Source organism: Tauraco erythrolophus, chromosome 14 (assembly GCF_009769465.1).
Source record: "Tauraco erythrolophus isolate bTauEry1 chromosome 14, bTauEry1.pri, whole genome shotgun sequence".
Taxonomy (NCBI): domain Eukaryota; kingdom Metazoa; phylum Chordata; class Aves; order Musophagiformes; family Musophagidae; genus Tauraco; species Tauraco erythrolophus.
Window position 1 is genome coordinate 16,926,070 of NC_141478.1, and position 26,447 is coordinate 16,952,516.

At 37.3% G+C, this 26,447-nt stretch overlaps 1 protein-coding gene across 2 annotated transcripts in view; it reads left to right on the plus strand.

Moving 5' to 3' along the window:
- Positions 1-26,447, plus strand: part of TJP1 (tight junction protein 1) — a 199,049-nt gene that overhangs the window by 5,779 nt on the left and 166,823 nt on the right. The window lies entirely within an intron of this gene.

A 26,447-nucleotide genomic window follows, 5' to 3' on the forward strand; every position in this document is an offset into this window, starting at 1 on the left:
ACTTTACACGTCTGGGAAGAGCAAAATCACCTCAGTTCTAAACATTAAGACGATGTTAAGAGTCAACCAACTACAGCCATTACATAGTTCAGACAGTAAGGCACCTTGGGCAAAAAGAAAACAAAATTAAAGATGCAAAAGGTGTGTGAATTCACACTCAATTTTTCATTTAAAGGTGAGAGCCCTAATAAGGACATGCTGCTCTACTTTCACTATTTCCCCTCTTGAGACAGCTCCAGCATTTCTAATAAATACAATAAAAATGTGATCTTTAACGCAGGTGAAACTGTGTAAGTTTGGGGTTTGCATATTGTGATTTGGCCTAGAACTTCACAGGGCAAGCAGCTTATCTACAAACAGCCTCACAAGGATGCCAGACAGAAGTACCATATTGCACATTTTCTGCAAACCAATGTTAAGGACATGTTCTTGGTTGGGTTTTGGATCAGAAAACTTTGTCCCTGGTTCTGTTTATTGTCCTCTCTGTACCTTCTTTCTCAGAATACCCTCTCCAAAATGGACAATCTCTATTAGACAAGTGGATGGAATTATAGGTTGGGTCAATAATTGCCTGAGTATGACCTCAAATTAATTAGTACTGCTTTCAACACTTTTTTTTTCTGCTTTCCTTTATCTCTCAAGCATCACTGGACATTTGATGCTGGCCCTGTGGAAATTATGCAGATGACATAAAAGGAAACAGTTAATTATCTTCTTCACATTTTCTGTTTTCTCATTCAGCAACAGTTTTTATTCTTTTATTGACTAAGAACTAAAATGCTGAAGTAAACAACTCTCAGTAGCATTAATAGTACATATATGTGTTACTTTCCCATGCGTTAAGAAAAGCTTGTGTCACAATGTCTGTCAATTAACTTATCAGAATAAGTTATATCCAAACTGAAAATCAGATACTATTTTTGCAGTTCTTATAACACAAGCCATTTATTTTCACACTGTGAGCAACAAGAGATTTTTGCACATAGCTTTTCCATTTTCATGTAAATGGATTATGTTGGTGTGTACACATGCTTTATAGTGCACATAATTAATTTGTATTTGAAGTCTGCTTTATGGATTCCCCACTTACATTTAAAATTTTGGAATGGCTCAGTTCTGTTGTAGAATATACCTTTCTGAATCGATTGGCACTGTATTTTACCGCTCTTAAATAAATCAGTTTTTAACATTTGAAATTCAACATTTTGCACTGGGGAAAAAAAAGCTCAAGTGTAGCAACACCTCACTGCTAATTGGAAGTCCTGTTGGAAAGAAGACAGTCACTGCTCTTCTTTAGATAATAAAAAATAATATGTACAGATTGTGTAAACAGCATTTATTCGGGAAGAAGTGCAGAGCTGAGCCACAGCACCAGATTTTACAATTCATTTGGACAGCCATCTATCAGCAACTGACACCCCTAAACATCATTATTAAGTTAGGAATTAGAATTTTTATGGCATTTTGGCATGTGTGTTGTGTTCCTTCAGAAACTTGGTAAAAGCACAGGAGCACAATTCAAAAGATTAAATTCATGCCTTAATCTCAGCACTGTTGAGGACAAAGACCCAATTATCTGACGAGACACTATAGTCTAGCAGTCACAAAAGAATTACTTGTATTTTTCTCCAAGATGGCAATCTGATGCTTACAAACGTAAGTTTCTATGTAACTTATTTCATCAGATAAACATCAGATTATCCATACTGTATGTTAGGCTGAAAAGTTTATGGTCTCGCTACAACATTTTGTTTTCTGACAATTAAAAAAACCTGAGTCACAAAAAAAAAATTCACACTAAGGATGATTGAGAAAGTGTTATGGTATCAGGCTTATTGAATGAATGTGGTAAATTTGCCTTTTCTCATTTTCCATACCATTTGTAAAGTAATAGCTCAAAACTCCCTTAAACTTTTTGCTTTAGAGACAGAAGTTACTTTTCTTTGCAATGAATACTCAATGGAATCGTAATCGAGAAAAAAACATCTCGAAAAAGCCATGTGAGATTTAAAAGTGCAAGGACTTTTTTTTTTTTTTAATATCTTCTGTCTTCCTCCATCAAAATCACAAGGTTCAAAAAGCTGTGTCTGATAAGAAGCTGGTTGCACAAGCCAGGGCAATAAGGAGCCTTTTCATATTTAGATTTGCAAGGTTATCCAGTAAGTTACACATCTATTAAAAGCAGAAGGATGCTCTCTGCACCATAATAATAATAAAATCAAGCAGCAACCATGCAGCATTTGGCAGTTAATACCGGAAACTCAAGGAACCAGTCTCTGATAAAGTCCTGTTAAATTGGCCACTAGATGGTACTATATCACAGTTGTTAAAAAATCCCTTTGCCACCTATTTGAAATGATTGCTGTGAATGGTTATTTATAATTGTAACAAGATCGTAACATTTAGTAGTGATTATTTGTTTGCCCAATTTTCCTGGACATGATACACACACACAAACAAATATAGAGGATTCATATAAGAGATTTTAAAGCATTTTTTGGTTTGATTTGCTAATACCACTTAACCAGTCTATGTTCCTTACCAACCGGTACAGTTGCAATGATGTTTCAAAGGCACAGTGACAAATACTGCCTTTCCTTCATTGCATGTGGTAAACAAAACACTCGTCTGGAATCTGTGCTCCCCAGAGAGGAACAAAGGGCATCCAAACACAAGCCAGTGAAGATTACAAGCCCAAATTCAGAAATATGATAACTTTCACACTTCAGGAATTTGGAGATGATTCCTTGCTGACATGGAAACATTCATACCCGCTTTCTATATGCAAACAACAAAATTAAACTGTAGTAGTAAATGAAGCCCATCAAGTCCAAACAGATAGACAGTTTCACAAAAACAAACTCAGTGCATAGCAGCAGTCCAAAAATGCAAATGTTTGGAATTGTTAGGAAACAAGAAAAGTACAAAACAGAAAACATAGTTATGTCAGTCTATAATGCCACAGTTTGCTCACACCTGGAACACTGTGTGCTGTTCTGGTGCCTGCATCTTGAAAATGTTACATTAGATCTGCAAAAAGTTCAGAGAAAGGCAATGGTGATCTAACGCATGGGACCAAATGGTTTCCATACGAAAAATAATTGAGCAAGCTGGAACTCTTCATTCTGGAAAAGAAGCAGCTTATGGAAGGAGATGAAAAAAGGAAAGGGTGAGAATTAAAGGATCAGATATGCAAGTCTGGGAAACAAGGCTGAAGTAGGGTACACTGAACATGACAGCACCCACTACTTCTAAAAGGTGTCCAAGGAGCTGTTCGGCCCTGCCTAGTTGTGCTTCATTCAGTGACACAACAGGATAAGGAAACAGATAATGGCTTCACAGTGAGGTGGATCCCCCTTGTCAAGCTTCCCCTTCTTCCTGGTGTGGTGAAAAACCAGGCCAGACTTGCAGTGGCAGTAGGACATTGACAAGGAGGTCCTCCAAATCAGAGAGTCCTTACATGTGCCACTGTTCATTCATTTTTTGTAGTGAGTAATTTGTAAGATTAATGAAATCAACCAACCACTGAGCAGGCAGTTCAGAGTAGCCAAAGGCTCCATCCAAAGACAGAAATGAGAGCCATGGTACTTTCCGAACATGTACCAGAATGCACTAACTAGCACTTTACAGAAACCACACTTTTAAATCCTAGTAAATACAGTAAGTCCAGGCTGTATCGGGCAGGATTGTCATGTTGCTGTGATTCTTTTTTTTTTTTTTTTTTTAATATTTAAACAAATGTGTAGGGAATCTGAAATATACCCATTTCTAAGGAGATACCTTGAACTATGAACAGGAAATATCATCACTGAAATCCAGACATGACAGTCTTCAAACATAATTGTATTTTCTTACCTGTAATCATCTTTACACAACTGATGTAGTAACTCTCATGTAGAAACATAAAGCAGCATTCCAGTCAACCCTCAGTGCTGCCAATGCTAAGGCAGTGTTTTTAAAAAGCAGGATTGTACCCCTTATTCTATACAGAGCAATTCCATATGTGCAAATTCATTCCCTTAATTCTGAAAGTAGCCTCATAGGCTTAAATGATACTACTACATTTTCTTCCCCCTCCCAAACACCTATGTTTTGTCTGGGGAAAGAAGTTGGGAGGATAGGTGTTTCTGTAAAATAGCAACTAGAAAGGAAAAAGCAGAGCCTGGTGCTCTCGTTTATTCTATTTCACATTTTTCTACTTCCAAGGATTATTTAGAGAAGTAGTTAGCTGTCAAAAGAACTTATAAGGATGTGCTTGGTATGGAAATACAGAGCTCCTTCATGAACGGTCTTGTTTTTCTCCACATCTGAATGATTCAAAGTGGCATTGGAAACAGAAAACAAATGCTGCTCTCCTGATGAAATTTATGTGGGAAGAATCTATAAGTAAAAATTCTCACGGATTATGCGTGTCCTCATAGACAGTATTCTCCAAGACAGGATGTATTGAGCCAATGCAATCAAGGATCAAGAAAAGCAGGAACAGCCATTTCTTGTTCGCAATGACTGAGACAAAACCTTGACTGGCTTCCTCTAAACATCTGCTACTTGGCATGCCCAGGTCATTGCCAGTATTGCTGTGAGGGTGCCACCCCTAGTTTTGCACGTATTTTTAGTGCAAACATGTTCTGTAAATTGGGAGCTAATACAACAGGTAACATGCATATAGAAAAGGTTTTATTCACATTATGTCTGATCCCAAATGTTTACTGAGGTTCAAGAGGATTAGATTTTGATGAACCAAGGGACTGCACTGTTGTGCTTCTTCACCACCTGATATTTTTACGACATGCATCAACAATGAAAATTAGCATTGACATACTTAACAATTGTTACCTGTTGGCGTGTGGATTTTGTCATCACAGCAGTCATGTCAAGGTCAATTCATCCAGTAGCATTGGCTTATTTGACAGGAAGCTGCTCATCTCAGTTAAGCCATGGCTATAGTCAGCAGTAAAAAGAACTCTAAAACAGAAACGAAGGATGAGAAGAGAAAAGCAAATAAAGATGCCAGAACAAGTGTCTTTCGCAAATAATTTTGGAGATTTCCATTCTAGAAATGCCATAAAGAGTATTTTCCAGTCTGTTACTGGAATTTCTTGCAGCTGTTGGCATATTAACAGTTATCAGATACTATAATTAATTGTATTGTAAGTATATATATATATAGTATATATATATAGTACATCACAATAGAGACAAAACTGTTTCTTAAGTAGCCTGCTCAGCTGAGGGTAATAACCCGCATTTTCATCTATGTAAATTGTCACTTCTGTAAACTGATATCTTAGCTACAGAAAATGTAAAATATGACAAGTTCTAAAATGTAGATAACTAAAAGGCACTTCTGACTAAAGTAGCAGTTGCTTATGTAAGCTAACTACACTTACAGAGAATTTTTTTTTTCCATAAAAGACACCAACTGTGGTAACCATTACCATAGCAATCTATTATGCATGCTTCCTGACACAGTATCTCATGTCTCAAAACATCCAGAACCCAGTTGTCTGTTCTCCCTGGATTCTGTTTGCAAGAAAACCAGAAAACGGATGATGGTAGCTTTTGGTCTTGAAAACATATTTTTTCCGATCTTTCAATTTCCCTAATTTCTGGCTTCTACAGTTAATTAGTGCAGCCTCAGACTACTCTAACTTACTTTTGGCTATGTTTGGCTATGAGAGCCCAAAAGGTTGTTCCTTGTGTCAGAAAGAGTCAGAGTACAGCAGGAATCCAGCTAAACACCATACTCTGGGAGCTGTGAGGAGGCTCCTATATGCATATTAAGCCGTCTCTTCACTATCCTGAGAGCCTTTTTGCATTTTGTACGTTTCCCAGGTACATTTTACATTGTTGTAGTAGCCCAGATACAGACAAGGGGACTGGATGTTACAGTTTCTTCTCTAGCCAGCCAGCCAGTCACTGAACATTCTCATTTTAAGATGATTCTTCCCTTCTATACTGGTTTGCTTTTATGAAAATGAAGTTTTTTTTGCAAAGACTAATAAAATGGAAGTCTCAGTTTTGAGAAAGGGTATGTGTGAGAAGAGGTGGACTTAGCAGTATGCACACCCACTATTACCGTGCTCATCAGTCACTTGGAATATGCATATATTCTTGCCATGACTTAATTGACATTAAAACCAGTCCTTGAGTAAGAGATCATAAAAAAATGACAGCATCTTAGTAAAAACTTCTCACAGAAGCATTCTGTCTTAAGACTTGGCAGTACTTAGAAAGATCACCTCTCTGTAAATTTACATATTCTTTGCTACAACTCCACCCAAACAGCACTGAATCACATAATTGCCATAAAAATATTTCCTCTAAGGGTGATGTTGGCATATGCTCTGCTTGCACACTTAAGGAAAAAATGTATTAAACTATATGCAATAACAGTGTTTAGACTTTTCTATCATTGCAATAATTCCATACAGATATACTTAGATTGTAAACACTTCTAGGTCAGAATACACATTTATCAGTCTCTCTGGGAACTCCAGGCACACAAGTCACACAAATAACACTAGTAACAATATTACCAAGAAACAGATACTAAGTTTATGGGGAAAAAAAATAATTTTTGTTGCTTTTGGTATCATTCACAATGCATATTGTACAGTGTTCTGGAAACTTTTGTGTGGGATACTGCATGAATAGTCATGTGAATCTCAGCACAAAGTTTTTAGACTTCTTGCACTGGAAGTATATGGCGGTGTTTACTGTGCAAGCTAATAATTTCTCACAAGGCAGAGAGCTACAGACACAATCACTTAAAACAGCATTTCAATCCATCGAATTACTTTCTTTTTTTTCCCCCATCTTTTAAGACTGAGCCATAAATAAGAAATCGTACTATCCACAAGTCTGGGAATAAAGCAAAGCATTAAACTTAGAATATCTTTTATACAAATATAAAGGTTCCCACTCTTCACTATACTTTTAAATCTAAGTGGAATGTTGAAGACACATACACAAAATCACAGTACAGGCACTGCAATTTTCAGGATGTTTTACAAAGCCAGAGGAAAACTGACAAACATAGACACAGGATTATGAACTGGTTTTAGAAGGGATCAAATAATTTGTAACCACTGTCCAATCTCAAGATTCATTTGATGATTTTTGAGAAAGCTATGCATTAGTCTACATTGGTGATGTGACGCTTGTACAGAAATGGCCCAAATAAATTTTCATGAATAGATCAAAGAGATTATTATCTTCTACTTAGACATTTCTCTTTATGGTGCATATATCACAGCCATATAAATTATCTCGAATGCTTAGATTCAAGATAGTTTCTTTTCACAATAAAGTCTGCCCATAACTTAAGTTTTAGTGGTAAATATGAATGAAGATTTTTCACCTGCTGTTTAACCTCATTTATTGGTGTGAGTAAGGATCTGGAAAAAATGTCCTAGGGTAGTAACGTTCAAGTTTTGGTGTTTAAAGAGTTTAGCATCAAAAGCATTAAAATACAATAGCTTGCGTTTTAAAAGCCTTGTTTAACTGGAGTAGTAACCATGATGGTTTTATTCATTGGTTTGTCTGTTCATTTATGGACACAGTTATAACTGTGATGAATGGAATTGCCTGCAAGTTAATTTGGCCTATTATCTTTATTACTAATTTTATAGTTACCCTGGGAGGAAAAAAAAAAGCACTTGCTGGTAATATAGAAAGCTCAGTAAGAAGGGATGATTGGGGGTCTATAGCAGCCAAAAGAGCAACCAAAATATTAGCCTGCAGAAAAAAATGTAATGGAAAATCCTCCTCTGCAATATTGTTCACTGCTCTTTTTACTCTATCCCAGAAAAGAAGAAATAAAAAATCAATAAGAGTAAAATTAAAATTGTTAGGCAATACATATTACTGCTCTAATAAGCAAAGATATCTTTCTTTCTGAGTTTTAAAAAAGAGACTGTTTGATTTAGACTAGAGTAGGAAAAGGCAAAAGGTAACAGAGGATATGAATTGAACTTTTAGAGAAGTGTTATGATGAATCCCTTTTCACTTTTTGTCCTGAGACAAGAAAAAATGGAGATTGAAAGAATAGAGAAGAACAGAGAAATTAATTATTCCTTTTAGTTCTTTTATCAAAATTGTAAGTAATCTCTAGAATTCATTGTCACCAGACATGATCAAAATCATTAATTTCATGGGATTCAGAACTGGATTTTAGTTTTGCATGGATAACAGACTTCTATAATTTCACTAACAGTAACTTTAATTTCTCTCCTATGAATACAAGGGTTGGGGCTGTTCAGCCTGGAGAAGAGAAGGCTTCGGGGAGACCTTCTTGCAGCCTTCCAGCACCTAAAGGGGGCCTACAGGAAAGCTCGAGAGGGACTTTTTACAAGGGCGTGTAGCAATAGGACAAGGGGCAAAGGCTTTAAACTGAAAGAGGGGAGATTTAGATCAGACAGAAGGAAGAAATTCTTCCTTATGAGGATGGTGAGGCACTGGAACAGATTGTCCAGAGAAGCTGTGGATGCCCCATCCTTGGAAGTGTTGAAAGCCAGGCTGGATGGGGCTTTGCGCAACCCAATCTAGTGGAAAATGTCCCTGCCCATGGCAGGGGTGTTGGAACTAGACAATCTTTAAGACCCCTGCCAACCTAAACCATTTTACAATTCTGTGATTCCCTGCCATATTGTAAACCCACATCTAACAGAAGAGTGTTTAGAAGAAACATAAGGCAGCTGTGGTAACACAGGTAGCACACCCTATAGAGTCGATAGGGCTGGTGCAGGAAAATAAAATCTATGCTACTCGGCACCATCTGCATTGCTTTAGAAGACTAAAAACAAAAACAGTAGATAAAAAATGACAGCATATGAATGACCATAGCCTACACCATAATTGCCAAAATAACCCTGCAGCATTACCTGAAGAATTTCAGAACGCAGTGAATCTTCATCTACTGGTTCTGCCTTCTACCAAGATTTATATGCCAATGTGCCAACTCGTCCTATGGCTTTAATAAGACACAATCAACCAGCTATTCCAGGAGCAGTTTGGTCCTTTAGTTCCTTTGGTCCCTATCTCTTCTTTTCTTCTCACAGCTACTTTGTCAATTCTAAATAAAAGGAGTAAAATAAAAATACTGATTTGAAGTTTTAGTATGTTTCTTAAATTTATAATGTCCCTATAAACCACTTATGTGATTTTGCACAGAGAATGAAAATACTTTGACTTTTTACCACATTATATTTAAAAATAATATAGTAAGGTTTAAATTAGTTATTTAATGTTAAAAATTAAACACATTTTGTCCTAGCATTACTGATTTATTTTTTTTTATGATTTAAATACCACAGAATATCTTAAATATGTTTTCTGATAGATCTGGGGCAGCAAATCCCTTCTGGACATTTATCTCTGAAATTACATTGAGAGGAATAAACAGCTGTCGGGAATATAAATGCTAACTCATCAGAATGCTGACTCAGTGCTGTAGAAATCAAAATATGTTCATACACTGCAGAGGTAACATGTCATACACCAACTAGTCACATTTTATGTTGGACAACCATAAAACCAGTTGAACTAAAGTGCTGGAACAAAGATAGGGAGTAGAAGTCAAACTGTAAATAGGGAAAATGTTAAGGTCCTCATAAAGACCTGCCATATGACTGAAAAAACAGTAACCATCGAAGTCAGGATTTGTTAATCTCTCACCTTCAGTGGTAACAAACCTACCTTTCAACCAGGACTACCTCTCGAATCATCATGGGATTAAAGGCTCACTTCTGCTTTCCTTACAAGTAATAGAGTTTAGTAATTTTGTGGAAGCAGGATTTAGCAACAAACAAACTGGACAATTGTTGCTCACCAGCCTGAGCTACAGCACCAAGGATGCTGTCACATCTTCCACAGCCAGGAGGAAATGGCCTGCCTCTTGTAGGCAGGATCGGTACCTTGAGTTGATTAGTTAATTAGTTCATTATATTCAGCTCAATCCAGCTGGCTAATAATGATCAGATGCCATAGACAATCATTCTGCAATGCCACATTTATGCTAAGCGTCCCATTAGAGACATTGGTCCAATTTTGTCACTAAATATGAGTTGAATGCTAGTGACTTTTTGTACTAAGATTTCTGAAGGGTAGAAATTTGTTGCAGGAGAAAATGCCCGTATTTTACTAAAATATCTGATGTTCTGCCAAGAGATGTGAGAAGATTTTTTTTCAAGTAAGTTTTGTTCTGGTTATAAATTCTCTTAGGAAAGTAACTGCTCTCTAGGCATCATTTCAGACTTCTTATCCAGACTAAATTTATCTTTGATACCTTGGGTCAACTATTTTGATTTCAGTTGAAGCTCTCTGCACTCTGTGGCAAAGATTTTGGCTCAGTATGGAGTTTTGTCCAAGCAAGTAGTGACCTGGAGTAATAGCTCGCTGTATGTTTTCTGGTGGAACAAATTACCTCCCATTTAATGCATTTCTTGCTTAATATTCCAAAATTGTATATACATGTGAATGTATATATATATATTCCTAAAACCATTTCTACAGTTGCTGATTTTCCCTTTCATATTTCTTTCCTGATCTGCATCTAACTCTTGTGCCAGACACATCTCTTACAGAATGCAACCCATATCTCATAAAAGGACAAGTGCCTCGTCCTCTGGATATATGCTCTGCCATAGATCCTGCAGCAATGTTGCAAAGGAAGAATTTGCTTTTCAAAAGTATGACCCTAGGCATTACTCAGCAATGATGGCTGTCAAAGGGAAAGAGCAAAAGACAGCAAGAAAATTTCTTTTGAAATATGACATTAAAGCTAAAGAGTCTTTCCACTGAAACAACCCCCACTCGTCTGCCAAAGAGAATCTAAAAGCAGAAAATCTTAAGCACTTCATACAATGAAATCTTTCTGAAGATAAATGATTCTTAAAGAAATCAAAATATTCATAAAGACATACTACAGCACAGAAGCATACACTTCCATTTTTAATTTTGTAACCTCAAGCTTAATTCCTTTATTCATTTCAGCTCTTCTTGATTTCTCAAGCCGGAATCTTTCCAGGCAGCAGAATTTCTCTGCTGGGCTCCCTGATCCTGTGGCATCTTTGTCATGACTAAGTTATCACGCAGCTTCACAAGGGAGCCCCGGGTTCTGCAAAATCCAATCTAGAGGCATTGTTTTATTGCCCTAGGTAAAGTAGTCTTGTTTCGTAAACTGAGTGAAATTTGCCCTGTACTGGCATGTTAGGCCTTCTGGTTCCAAATCACCCGGCTGTTACTAATTCGTTATGTAGCTAGTATCTCTTTGTGCTGTATGATCTATGAGCAGCCAACCTTTCTGCATGTTTTTATACATCAACATGCTTAATAATCTATAACATTGTAAAATACTCATACAGGTATTATAGAACAAGATGGCAACTTGGACCTACTTAAGGCTTACCATAGCTTATTGCTTTTGGTTTGAGAAGCGGAGCATATTTCTGTATTTAGTCCTTTGAAATATTTTGTTAAAAATCTGTGAAGCAACTTTTAGCTACTTTAAAATAACTACCATAATTTAAACTTTTGACTTGTGCTCAATATCTTTTGTCTCTTCCTTTAAAAAAAAAAAAGCTGTACCTCCCTCCATATTATTTTTTTCTTTTTCTTGCAATAATCTTACACAAAAAGAATAAAAGGAACCTTTTCTTATACTCTTAGATACAGTATCTGTGATCTTGCCTCCTAAACTTCCTGGCTTATGAAAGATTTGTTGGTTTGGAAAGATGGTTATCTGGCCCAGACTTTCACATCTGGCACCAAAAGCACAGATAGAAAGAATCTGAAGCAATTTAACCTCTCTCTCTAATTCCAACTTCTGTTGAACAGTCTTTCTTCAGCTGCTCTGCTTCAAAATTAGCTTAGGGTTTCTTATGTCATGGTAGTTCTAATCCTTCTAGTTAGGGACATGTTATCCAGTGGCAGCCCCAGGACAAGATTTTCACCTTAGCCACAGACATTCTTTATGCAGAATTCAGAGAAAATGATGGGTTTATATGTCTATTTTGTAATAGCCACTTCATTTTCATTGATGATGTAACTATAGATGGGATAGTGCCTTATTTCTGATATGGGATTTTTACCTTGAGTAGTCCTCTCAGATAAAACTTTATTTATTCAGACTTAGCCCACAGCTTCTGATTTTGTAGTTTACCTTTCTTGTTTGTATTAACAGTAAACTTTGGATTTGCTACCAATCTCAGTGGGACTTTGAAAGGTTCCTCAGAGCTCTGACTGGCTTATGCAATTCTCTTCCATCTTTCCTCATGACTTTCTCCTGCTCCTTTAATTTACTTCTTGCAGTGATGAAACTAAAGGAGTTTCATAAATTTTCCAGGTTTCCTACACCTTCTGTTGAGAACTTTGTCCTGAATATCACATTCTCTATATCAAGTTTATTCCATATCCCTTTGGCAATCTAGTCTCTCCTGGGAACACATACTTTCGGGAATTTTACTCTGCACAAAAGCAGTTAATGACAGTGTCTAGTCTCAGCTTCTGGCACTTCTGTTTGGGACTCTGGAGAATGCAGCAATGAAGCCTGATCAAGTATGGTTGAAGCTATGTGATATTTTTGTATGATAAAAACAAAGATTAAGCATCGTTACTTGGGATCAGCTCCTCAAACAAGTCTGGTGCCTTAGATCTTTCCTTCATTAAAAGTGACTTGCCTTTAAATCCAGTGAGTCTTCTAGAGAGAAAATAGGGTTGATTCTCACCTAAGGTCTGACACTAAATTTTTTGTGATAGCTCTCTTTACATCCAGCAAACAAAACTCCATTTTAAATCAATGTAAAGTCTCTGACTAATAGGAATTTTAAGAGTGCCAGTGCCGCAGGATAATAAAAACCTGGCACAGAGACATTGCCGCCATGGAGAAATGTTAGGTTGTTGCATTAACTAATAACAATAGATGAATTAATCAGTTTGCTTGCTTTTCTTTGCTGCCAGCCTGGTAGACTGTGATTAAGTTCTCTATTGCTGGCCAGGTTGAGGGTTTTATTTTTGTCTTATTTGCTTATATGTCTATTTTTCTTTTGCCAATACAATCCCCATTCTATTCTTAGGTCTCCATAGACATCTCCCTATAAGTGTTAACATTTGTGACAAAGAACAGTGTCAGAACAGCCACAGTCTCCCTTGGGAGGCATTTGCTCATTCACTTAAAATCTTCAAAGACCAGCTGTACCTGGGTATTAAAGCTCTTTCAGAACCATATGTTTCCCTTCTGCATAAAACCCATGTAAGGGGGACGCTTACATAAAAAATCTTGCTGCAAATTATTGCTGTGTGCTCCTTCTGTAAGGGATAAAGGATAAGGAACAAGCAGGAACACATGATTTTAATCAACCCATGGAAGACATAAGAAATCCTATAGGATAGTTAAACATAGCTAGATCTTTCCCTTGCCTTCCTCCAACCAGCCCCCGAAGTAAATATTGCCTGCAAATAACCGTCCATTCAGTTAAGTCGAAATATAGGCAGCTCTTTTCGAAACAGGCACAGCTGGTTTTTGTTTGGCGTGTTCCTCAGTTACAGAACTGAGGAGGTTATATATTATGCTATCTGTTGCTACACTCAGCATTCAGACTCACAGTTACTTGATAAAGAAAACTTAGATTACATACATATCTACCCCACTCTGCAGCATTCTGAAACATATTCTACACATGACTTTTGCCTACTGGCTTCCTCTACTTTACACAAGCAAATACGCCATCGTTACTAGTAAAGCCATAGAAAAATAAAGGCAACATGTAGCAGGCAGGCACAAGAGGATAATGGAAATTCAGTTTCAAAGTGGTCTCATTTTCTGGGTTTTTTCATCCCTTTAATATTGTTCTTGCATTCTTTATGTGAATTTCCTTATAACTTTACCAATAGTTATTACGGAAACATAGGTAAGAGGATGTGTATTCCTTCTACAAACAAATGTGAAAAATGGAACAATATCTTCATAAACCACCTGCAAACCTTGTTCATATAAACACAGCTCAATTATGTGTGTTTCCATTAATTATTCATAAGATTACAGAAAATTGGCATGTGCAAGCCAGGTGATGGAAATCCTCTTTTCTTTGCGTTGACAAGGGTACATAAAAACAATTATACATACCACAATAATTAGCAGTGTCTGGTAAATTTAATGAAGTTATAGAATGAAGGAATAATGCCTGGGTAGGGGCAAGTTTGCTTCTTCCAGTGCTATATGTCGAATGCGCAGCACAATTAATGAGTAGATTCAGCACTGCTGCTAAACAAATGGAAGACAGCATTGTCACTCTGTAGGTAACAGAAGATGAATGTCATTGTTTCTAGAACACTTCCAACAAACTGCAAGGCTAAAGTTATCTTATGATATTGGAGGGGGACACATCAAAAAAGGAAGCACATCAAAAGCTAGCAACAAACCCCGAAAATATCTCAAGACATTTCAATGTTGGGCCTACAGAAGAAGCTAAGATGAAATCTACAGGGCTTTTATATGGCTCATTTTCTTACTAGCCTCTTTGTATTTCATGGTAGCCAGAAAATATGTCGAGAACAAGAACGTGTGTTCAAGGTGTCTTGATAAAAACCAGCAGAAAATACTCTCTTCTTGTACCGTCTAGTGAAGGCAACTGAGTTCAAAGGGAAATAGCTGGTTGCTAGAATAAAGCATGTTGATGAGATTCAGAGAAACACAGACCAAGACAAAAGGTGATAAGAATATGTACTGAGGTTAGAAGAATTGGAATAGTTTTAAAATAATGTTACATACCAGAGCAGAAATATTTGCCATTAGTGCATGTTAGGTGTGTTAACACATAAATGTTATTTGCACAGTAGTATGACAATGCATTTGCAAAGGGAAAAGCAATGTCTTTCAAACTGATGTTCTTTGCACTGGAAAAGACCTATGGCAAAGAAAGGTAAATTAAATCTTAAGATTTTATGAAGGTTCAGATAACTCTTGTAGCCAGCTCCCCCAGAAATTCATCAATCTCAAGGTTGGTGTTATTCACCATTGCATTCCTTCAGAGAGGCTTGTATAAATTTGAAGATGACAGAAACAGGAATGAGATTCTATGCATTATATTTAATTTAATCATATTCACTTGGATTCTTAGCTATGACCTTGAATTTGGTTGTATTTGGAATATAATTCATCAGAAAGAAGCTGAGCTTCTGGAGCATCAGACTTGTCAGGAGATGCCAGATGTCTGCATCAAGTAGGATGAAGAGCAACTGAGGAATGACATTGCTACCATTCTGATTTTAAATCCATCAAAAGAATAAAATTCCTTACAGCCAGAATAGCATCGGGATGCTCATACAGAACTTTCTTCCTTACTACTGAAACTCTATCCTGCTGCTATGCTGGATGATTTTTCTTAGTGTGCTTTCCACCCATTGGGAATTGCTGGGATCAAAGCTCTCTAAGTCAATTGAAAGTTTTATCTGGTAGACTAGCACCATGTTGTCAAAATGTACATAAGTCAGTGGGAACTGAAGGTATTTAGTACATCACATAATCAGATAAAAGGTGCAGCACAATGCTTAGACAGAGATGCTTTCAGAAGCTACAGCAGAAGATATCATTTAAAAATAACACAGACTACTTAGAGATGTGTTCACATGAAAATACAAGAAGGCAGGAGCAGAGACTATTTCTGTTCTGTTCACAGTGTAGATACCACAGTAATAACGTTTCATAAACGCCCAAGACAGATGGTATGTATGTTCTTTGCATAATAAGATAACCAGAAACTGGTTATCTGTTGAAAGGAGTGAATCCAATACAATGTGAACCACCTTAATCTTTGGCTTCAGGTTCACAGGAAACCTTTCCTCTAAACAGTTGCAAAGCTTGTGATTTATTGCTGCTGTCACAATGATGTGCACGGATCACCAGAATGACTATGTTTCGCAGTGACTACTTGCAAGTGTTGGTATTTTTGCTTTGTTCCTACAAACACTATGTCTTCTGTCTTCTACAGAGATCCATGCATTTTCTTATAGTGTCAGTGTACTCCAGTACACATTCAAACTGTCAGCACTGCAAAAGGGTATCTCCAGCCACTGCGAGGTCACTCACAATAAGGGGAACATCATCACTTTTGGCTGCATGAGCAGATATGAAGCTTGATTTCATTATTCCCATTTGAATATTCACTGCTATTTATTTGTGCTGGTATCTGGTCACTGCTTTATTCATTCTATTGCTTTGTTACTAAGGTCCAGGCAAAGTTTTGGAGGAGGAATATCACACTAATTTTGTGTGAGAAATGAGCTGATTTTCTTCAGAGAAATGCACTGAGCTTCGGTAGCATTTGTATCTTTCTCTTGAGAGGGAGACCAATGAATACGTGCTCTAGCTGCTCAGACATTTGGCTGGAAGATAAGTGCAGAGGGTTTTAGAGTGCCCTTGTTCATTATCCATTAAGCAATGGCCTTTTTTTTGTGTGTTCTGGTTTTCAAATCTCAGTAGTGGTGCAGATGGTTCTGAAGAAGAGTTTGCACTACTGCAATAAAATGAACAGATTTGCAGAGATGTTTAGGGTGCCAGGCGAGATCTCTATTTATGGCTCTTAGTTAATCTTCAAAAATCTGTCCTTTGTACATTATTGAGGAATTTTCACGGAATTAAAAAGTAGGGTTCTTTAACTAAAACTAAAACAATAAAACCCAGTTTTATTTTCGTTTTTGTTGCATCCTCTCCTGCTACTCCAAAGATTGGAGAGCCAATGAATAGCTCCCAAAAATACAGAGTGCTGAGTAAGAACCAGACAGTTTCGTAACTGCTTGGGTGCTCTTTACTTGCAGATGGTAGGTAAATTGCTTGGTTGGCAAAAGAGCAAGTGAGCTCTGAAACCTGCTAGTGTGTAATGAGAAAAAAAAGGTTGTAGGTTATACTGAGAAGACTAACTACACTGTAACTGTTAACGTGGTGTATGCTGGCATTGTAGCAGTGCAGATCACAGCATGACAGATCTCAGGACAGATACTATCCAGGTCAGCTTCAGGAGAACTCTCACTGGAAATACTGCTTCCAATACTCACCAAAATGCATGGACTAAACTACACTACCAGACCCTCACGTGGTATAAAATTCTGACTTCAGTGTGGCCTTGTTGTTTTACACCAGCTGAGTACACCTAACCCTAACAGGGTCTTGCTTCTTCTTTGGATGCTCCAAGCAAAAATGTTAAACAATAAGAAGCAAACAAAAGGCAACGACAGAGACTGTATTAAAACATAACTTCATTTCATATCTTTTGCTGATTTGTTTTTGGAACATGTTAGGAAACATTTCAGTACCAGAGAGTACTAATGCAATGATCAATTTTAAGTTGGAGGGATAAAATCTTGTACAACAGCATTGTACATACTTCTGTTATTTTAACATCTAAAAACAACCAAGAGAAGCTGAATGGATAAGAAAAATATTATATAAACTGCCATAACAGCAAAAGGTGACTCAAGCCTATTTACTTTACCAGACAAAACCTTAGTAGTGCATTATTTACCTTACCTTATTCTTTCGCTTAAAACCAAGCAACAAACCAAAACACACCACACCCCACAACTCGAGCGCAAAACTTTGTGATCTCTGGTAAGGGAAGAACACTAAGTTGATTAATTTGCCCCTTTTTCCCTTCTGCTATTCATGTGTCTTCTCCAGGCTGTAAGGGCTTATGCAATTTGATAGTGTAACAGCAGGAATGTCATAAAGGCAGTTTTATTTTTATACTGGGGCAATTAAAAAAAAATAAAATTGGTCTATTCACAGCAAATTTGTAGCCAGATCATCTATGCCAAAAGTAGCAATAACTGCAGTGTATACGAGAAGCTAGAACTGATTGCGTCTTCTCTGAAGCAGAGGACAGAAAATTGCTTATTTGTTATAAAAATCTAGTTTGTAGCAAGACGGTTGATCTGCACATGAATTTTTATTGTTTATAAATAACTTACTGGAGTCTGGAAAAGTCTTGACACCAGTTAGTAAAAGAAGACGAGGATTGTAAATCCCTTATGTAGTCAATGAAGTAAAAACATATATGTTTGATATTCAAAAATACCCATATCCGGAAGGAACAGATCTGTTCTTTGCTTTGTATTAGATGGTCTTGAAACTAAAGAGAAAAAATGGTTTATACTCTTAATTTCCATATTCCTGAAAGCATGTGATCCAGTTGTGGATTATTTTAATGACATATTTAAAATTTTTATCACCTTCTTTTATTAAAAATATTTTATATTCATTTGGACCAATATTTGCAAAGTTGAACACGAATTTGGGATACTGAGTCAGGCATATAAGATACTGTCTGAAGTTAGGCTCTCAGAAATGTAAACATCTTTTAAACTTCGGCTCAAGGTTCAGTTAAGCTGATTTGTCTGTCTCTCTCATAGATATATACATATATATTTTTTTTATATATATACACCCACACTGCCCTTCCATGCTTAATGGAAGGCTTTTTCCCCGTGGAATGTTACAAATGCTGCTGTTTTCTTAAAATTAAAAATTCAGTGACTAAAAGACTGAATCCTGCAGACTCTTATCAGCATGAACACCTTTTGCTCTTGAAAACAGTCACATTGGATTTTTGAAAATTTTGTAGATGCAAACTGTAACCCACTACCATATTTTGAATCTAACCAAATACCTCCACCAGGATAGGATACCATGTCACTAGGGTATGGCATGAGCTAATTACTGATGAAAGCAAAAGGAACATCGTACAAACCAGTCCTTCAACCTGTTGTGTTCGAGCTGACGCTTTCACCAGGTGTAGTTCCAGATACTCACAAAAATAGTTCCCTGAAGCATCAAAGCTTTTGTTATCAGGTTTAGCTATCATGTTTGATTAGCTTTTCATTTTTTAATTCCTACCTGCTAGGCTTACTATCTTTATGTTAAGTTTTATGATCTATCAGGATGTTACAAGAGACAGGTAAATAATAACAGTATAATCATTTGGAAGACAGATCTGCAACCTGCACCAAAATTTCATGTAGGTTTCCCTACACTGGAATCACAGGAACATTTGATATATGTTAATATTGATAAATATTGAGCACTTATAGGCTGAAAACCATAAATTCAAATTTGATTCCTTCATCCATGTTGTAAGAGTCTTGTTTATCACTATTTTATCATCTATAATTTTTGTTTTCATTTTATCTTCTATCCAGACAAGGCAATTAAATGAGTATCTTGTAGTCCTTTAGTTTTTTCTGTTTGTATTTAGTGCCACTTCTCTCTGTCCCAGATGAGAGTAATACTTGACAATTACTAACTCTTCTGGGTTGAACTGTTGGATTAAGGTTTTGTCAAAGAAAAAAAAAATCTGATTAAAATCAGGCTTGGTGTGATTTTAAAAATCTGAATAATTAGCACAAACAATATCCCTGTAATGAGCTCCACTAACATTTTTGTGTTCTTTTCATAGTAGATTACTGTATACTTGCCTCTAATTATAGTAAATCCTATTACATTAATTTTCATTGTACTGGTAATCTGATTAAAATAGTATAGCGTTAACAGTCACATAAACTGTCATGAGAATAGCTTTCTTCCTGAAAGCAAAAAATGGTTTTCCTATTTGTAGTAAGCGTGAAAAATACACAACTAGACATATCAAACAGTCTTCAACCAGGATTCTGAGCAATTTCAATACGTTTATGAAACATCCAGCTAGCCTTCAGGCTTTATATGTCATGATGTGGAAACATTCCTATCAGGATTTAATCAAAGATATTAATGAAGCTAAATAAGGGTCTGAATTACTACTAATTTATAAAATGAGACACATGTATAATTTTTGGCAGGAGAAGCTCCTCATATTTTAGTAATACTCTCTCATTTTGATTGCTTTATCCTGACGTGTACAGCTACCACGCACAGAACGCACTATTAAACTAAAAAAAAATGTAAAAAAACGTAACGACATATTCTTTCTAGACAATTGAGTACAGTCTTATGAATTGGTTCTCATTCCTCATTCTTCACAGTGGTTCTATAACATTTCTACCACAACAGTTCAGATACACATTTTTTTTCCTCATTTTTTATTAGAAATTTTTGTTTTTCAGAAATACACACCCTTACTTCAGGGAACCACCATCATCCCCTGCTTTTCACAGTCTTCCCTTCTCTTCTAAATATTTTGTGCTTGGAGGTTTCTGCCTCAGGCATAACATCTAAAAATAAAAGCTATTAGCGACTGTACATCCCAGAACGATAGCAAGGTCTGGTCGCACCTCAGCTCAGTTACTTACATACTCTCACAGTTCTAATAGGCAGTTCGCAATGCTAATTAATTAGATCTTTGTGTACTGAGATTGTGATGTGTTGCAGATGGCAATGTATTTATCAGAATCTTTTCTGGGAAGTGATGTTACTTACACTTTCTTTTCTTTTGCATCTCACATTGAAATTGTATGCTTGGTGACTTCTTCCCTCCAGTAGTTTTCTACATGAATAAGCCATATCGGAGAGCACTAATGGAATTCACGCATATGCTTAATTTTTTTCTACATTAAGCTTATTTTATCCTGTGAAAGGGTCATGCTTGTCAGGCATAATGTGATATTTGGATAATTTTGACTTAAGGTGGGTTTGTTTTTTTTTTTTTGAGAGTAAAATCTTAGAATTACGAGCTTGCAAGAAATGGGTAAAAGTACTGGATAGTGGCAGTATAGGTCCACTTTGTTCTAGCCTGAGTTATTCACTTTAATAGCATTCTTATTTTTGCAGTAACCTAAAATTTGACAGTAATAGTATAAAGCAGCTCCACATCAGACCTGGTAGATCAGCACTAACACTGTTTGTACAGGAAGCCATTGCTAAGTAGCCCTGACTGTAGTGAAATAGGGACACTTGCTTGCTTGCAAGTTTCTTGTAAATATTTAAATTGCTTAATCTAGTAAAATCTTTCTTCTTGATAATCCATAGTCAAATAAAAGTTATTTATTCTGTGAAGATATTCTTCTTGTTCTGAGAAAACATGGTGAACATTCTTTCTTTCCAAAGCAAAATTACTTACCTCTTTTTATTTTGGCATCTCAAATGGATGACCGGAATAAACTTTCAGAAAATGCAAGTTATTTCTAAATTACAGTGTCAGTTTACTACCATACACACTTAGGCCCATAGTTTTCTACCACCGGTCAAGCTAGCCTGTCATGAAGACACTTCAAAGACATGTGAAAACTTCCCCTCTTGTAGATGGTCAATTGAGCAGTAAAGTGTGATAGGAAAATTCCTCCAAGTGTTTTTGTTTGTTTTTTGTGATAATACTGTATGTATCATTACAGATGTTTAGATAACATGGAGTTTATGGAAGAAACAGTAATAGACCAGAAAAATGCTTTGCATTATATACAATAAATACATTAATGTTCTAGGAAAGCCCTAGTAGATCAGAAAAAGTCATAGAATTATATATTGTAAATGCATAGAGAAGAACACACACACACTTTTCTCTTACTTTTGAGGAGAGAAAAACCAAACCCTGGAGTTACGACATCTGACACACTTTCAGATTCTAAGGAACTCTTTTGCCTTTGACAGGTATGATCTCTTTCTTTTTCTTTCTGGAAAGAAAATGGGAGATGCATGAAGCTCACACATGACAGACAGATTGAAATGGCAAGAAAGTCTGTTTCAGTAGCTTTCTTGCCTGAAGGATCTGCATTAATGCTCTTAGTTAACATAAATATTAATATTATGATTATAATTGACTAACTGTACAAATTAAGAGAATAAAATACTTCTAATAACTACTGCAGAAAAAGAACTTTTTTGTAAACAGGAAAATTCACATTAAATTAGAGTAGAGATGGAGATCAGTCATCTAATGTCATGTTTTAATGTCAGTGTTGCATTTTATCAGTTTCTGGAATGTTGCCACTTTACCAACTTAACTGTGTAATAAAAAGTTCTCAAATCATATTAAATACCACAGAAGCACAGAATATGACATGTGTATCAAGATTTTTTTAATCTATCACTGGAGTAAAAGTAAGCAAGGGGAACAGGTATATCCTAGGAAAAAACAAAATGTTAATTCTTCAGCATACACAGTAGCACAGTATGGAGAACCATAGGGAATGGATAATGTAATGTTATGAAAAGTCTCTGTTATATGGAGAGTAAAGGTAAGACTTTTAAGGCTATTCTAAAACACAAATAAAAGACGCTATTTAATATGCCATAAAAACAGCAACAAGTTTATTTAATGTTTGCTTTAGTTCCAACACAATTTTGACAACCTAAAAATGAACAGAAGAGAAGGCTTAAAATGTGTCATTAAGGCCTAATCTACCCTCAAAAGTTGCTGATGCAGCCATCACAGCACTAATAAAGATGCCGTTTATTCTGGTATGATTATTTTTTTTCCTTTTGCCTGTAGCTTATACAAGTTTGCTAAACAAAATAAGCTACATCTGCAAAAAAGGGAATTTTTGCTTGTTCACCAGCACAGCTATGCCAGTTAGAGGTGTGGCTTCTTTTTCCTCACGTTATTGTAGAAAATCTACATTATCTGAAGTAACTTCAGCATAGCCAAGACTTTTAAAAGTGCGTTTCTGTAACATCTCCAAAGTGCCCTTTGAGTCAGACCTAAATTTCTGCTCCTCCTGGGAGCGCAGTCAAGACTGAGTGACACAGTGAGAGTTTGAAAAGGATGGCACCTAGTGACAACTGGCACTACAGGGATGTGCGATGGGCTAATGATAAAAGAAAGCAAGATCAGGTTCTGCAATCCCTGTTCTAGTGGCAAGCTTACTGAAATAAAATCTAAAATCAGCAGAAGTACATAATGCTGTAAAAACCTTGCTTTGCAATACCTGGAATCTCATATATATTATAACAATATTAAGACTGAAAAAATGAGAGGCACAACTTCAGGTGAAAATAGCTTTATGCCACAATTACACTCCCTTATTCTTAGCTGCCAATGGGAGCTCCCAAAGTACAACTGCCTCAGCGCCATCCTCTAAGTTGCAGCCAGTCAGTCTCCCACTGCTGACAACAGCCTACTCTCCACCTCAAAACACCAAGACATGGGCCAAGATTAGATCACAAACACTGGCATTAAACTCCACCTTCTCAGGGTCTACCCATCTACCTTCTAGGCACATCACTGTCCTAGTATAAATACGCTGTCACAAGTGGAGTTTGTGTCAACCACACATCCATTCAAGTGCCGCAGTCACACACTTGTAACTGTCTGAAAGAACAGTCTGCTCTTACGAGCCAAAAAGCACACTGGAAGGTCATTCTGGGGAAAGGCTTCAGAAGAGGCAGGGGCATCCGGGACTGTAAGCAATAGATAGATCATAGTTTGTTTTGAGGTATGGTTCTGCTTGGTTTTGTACTGAAAAAAACTATGAAACAACTACATTAACCTGAAGCAATCTAAGAGGAATTAAACTGTTTTTAAAATGCATGCTAGGTTGAAAAAAATGTAAGCAGCTTTCAGCTTTCCATAGTGAAAGAGAGTATATCTTGACAGACAGAATGAGTTTGCATTGAGATCTTGCAGGGATATCAGCTGAATAGATTTTGGACTTAACTCAGCTAATGGGTCCACAGGGGCCTCAGAGCTAACCGTGGGATGTCCGGATGCTTACCCTAATCTGGAAACTGCTGATTGACTCCTGTTAAAAATAGGCTGTTCATCTGAAAGGCAAGAAAGACAGGATCTTTTTACTTTTTCAGCAACATAAAACATTGGTGCTTTAAGTAAGATGTTCTGAAAGGCCACATATAACAGAGCAGCACTGAGAAGGAACAGGTATGAGAGAAACAGAAATAATGCCAATTAAAATGAGAGGATAAAATTTCTTCATTAATATCCGGGTTTTGTTTCTGTAATGCACATCAAGAAGTATGGAAGATTATATATAAAACATACAAAACAAGTTAATTCATTAGTATCAGATTGATAGAATGTAATCATTGAAAACTATAGAGCTAAATCTGGAATAAGTGTATTTATTTTGCAAATTCAATTAGATTTAGGAGCTCCTATTGAATTACGAATAGGAATCACATTATAGACTTTTAAAGAAGTTGAATAAAGACTTGAATATACAGCCAGGCTCCATTGTAAGTCTTTATGCAAGGTATTGTTGGTGCATTTCTTAACTCTTCTGTGTATAGATACTTCAATAAATTTATGTCCCAAACCTGCTACTGTAAAAATGAAAAGCAATGTTTTGGGACTTTGTAATACAGAGTCCTTTTACAAGGTAAAGAACTCTGAAAGCTTACCTGCTTCCTGCAGGTTTATCAGTTTTCAAACAAACTCTGTTTCCCTGTATCCTTAGATGGTTTTATCTACAAAATTTCTACCACTACAACCAGATTAAGAGGAGATTTTTCTTTCAAGAATTTCTGTATGAGACAAGAATAACACGTATTTTTCTAACTGATAGGTGAAACATTCCAACTGAAATGTGACATTCAATCTAGCACAGTCTGATAATTCTTTTAGTCAGTATCTTCTACCATTTTTCAAGGTGTAAATGATTTTCTCAATAGGATTGCACAAGTGTAAATGAATATTTCGGTTACAATGTAGCTAGCATTCTACTAATGATGGTGAGAATAAAATCCAGCCCACACTTAATCTCTTATAGTTTGTGTAGGCAACAAGCATTATTTCAGTCAGCTAATGATGATGAGATACACAGAAGGAGAAAGCAATGTATTGGTTTACAGTTTCTGGTTTTAAGGCAAAGTAAGATCTCTAAAGGTTTTCAAATCGATTTGATGTTCTGTCTACAGAAGATATAGACTTTCCAGTTAGTATACTACTAGCATTAAGTACAAAAATTAATTCCTCCTCCTTAACCTTCCTAATAATTTCAAGTTAACCATCTCTCATTGCTTTTAACGCTTGATCTCTTCAAAGACAAAGAACCCAGTAACAGTATCTTGAGAGCTACAGATGTGCAGGCTTATACTGGGCATCAAGCTGGCGTTTGAATTTTTAAATAGTTTGTGACACAGAATTTCAGGATATTTGTATACATCTCAGATTTCTTGGCTGAAAATGCAAAGCCATTCACCTCATTAACTACAGTAATACAACTATTATGCTTCTAATTAAAATGTGTTGTACTTTTAAGTAACATATCTATCTTCTCTGCCTCCTGCGTAATGAACAGGCTAGGTAGAATGTAGCCTACTACAGTCTTGAGGTATATATTACACATAAAAAAAAAAAAGAAGAAATGTTCATCTTAGAGACATAAAGGGACAATGTTCACAATATTTTTCCTAGCTGATAGTGCCACCTTAGGACCTCAACTCTGGTAAGTATTACAATTCATATTATTTACATTACAGTACCTTAATGAAAAGTTGTCACTTCAGCACAGACTTGTTTGTATCTGCATTCTGCAAAGTATCTACAGGATATTCCTAGCCAAAACAGGAAATCTCTAGCCACAGTGTTTCCCACCACCACTGACCAACATGTCAGCTAGGTGCTACCCTTCACTTCGGGGACGTTTGTGCTGAGGAGGGTCTCTGATCGTATTGTCTGGTGGCTTAGAATTAATTCCAAAAGCACCTGTCAAGCACCACGGCGTTCTGCCACTCCTAGTGCGGAGCTCGAGGAAGACACAAAACGGACTGAAGCTGTAATGGTAACGGTGTCACGCGTAGGGCCAGTACGCCGTTATGTGCTCAGCTACTTTCGTTGAACTATCCAGAAAGTGGGCACTCGCCTAAAAACGTTTAACACTTTTAGTTTGGCCTAACCACCATGTGATTTTCTAACACACTTTAGTTGCTTTCCTCACATGGAAGAGAACAAAAAAAGCGAGCTTCCCCGTGGCCTCAGCGGGCTTTTTAGCGGCGACTCCCCGCGCCCGGGGTGGTGCGGGGGAGCGGCGCCTCAGCCGCGCCTCACGGCGCCGGTGCCGAGGGACGCTTGGCGGGAAGCGCCGCTCCTGCTGCTGCAGCGCTGTCCGCCCGATTCCGCGCCTCACCTCCATCTGCACCTGACCGTCACCTTCACCTCAGCTCACCTTTCCCTCCTCTCACCCCCGCCCTCCTCTGCTGACCCTCCTGCTCACCTTCGCCCTCACCGCCTCCACAGGGCCGCCCCGGCAGGCGGTGAGGCGTTTGCCTCAGCAGCTCGGCTACCGCTAACCCGCAACCGACACCGTCAGCCGGGAGCGGGGGAAATGATTGAAACAACATGGGGCTATTCGAGGCGCTAATGGGATTAGAGACGAGGCCAGCGACGAGAGGGCACCGCTGCGCGACAGCCGAGCTGCGGCATGGCGCCCCTCTGATGGCGGGAGGGCAGAGCAGCAGCTGCGCCACATGGGCGGGGGCGGGATACCCCAGGTAATGGGTGGGGGGAGCGGGGCGGGAGCGCCCCGGTAGCCGGTAAAGGGCAGAGATGGCGGGGAGGGCGCGCTTGCCC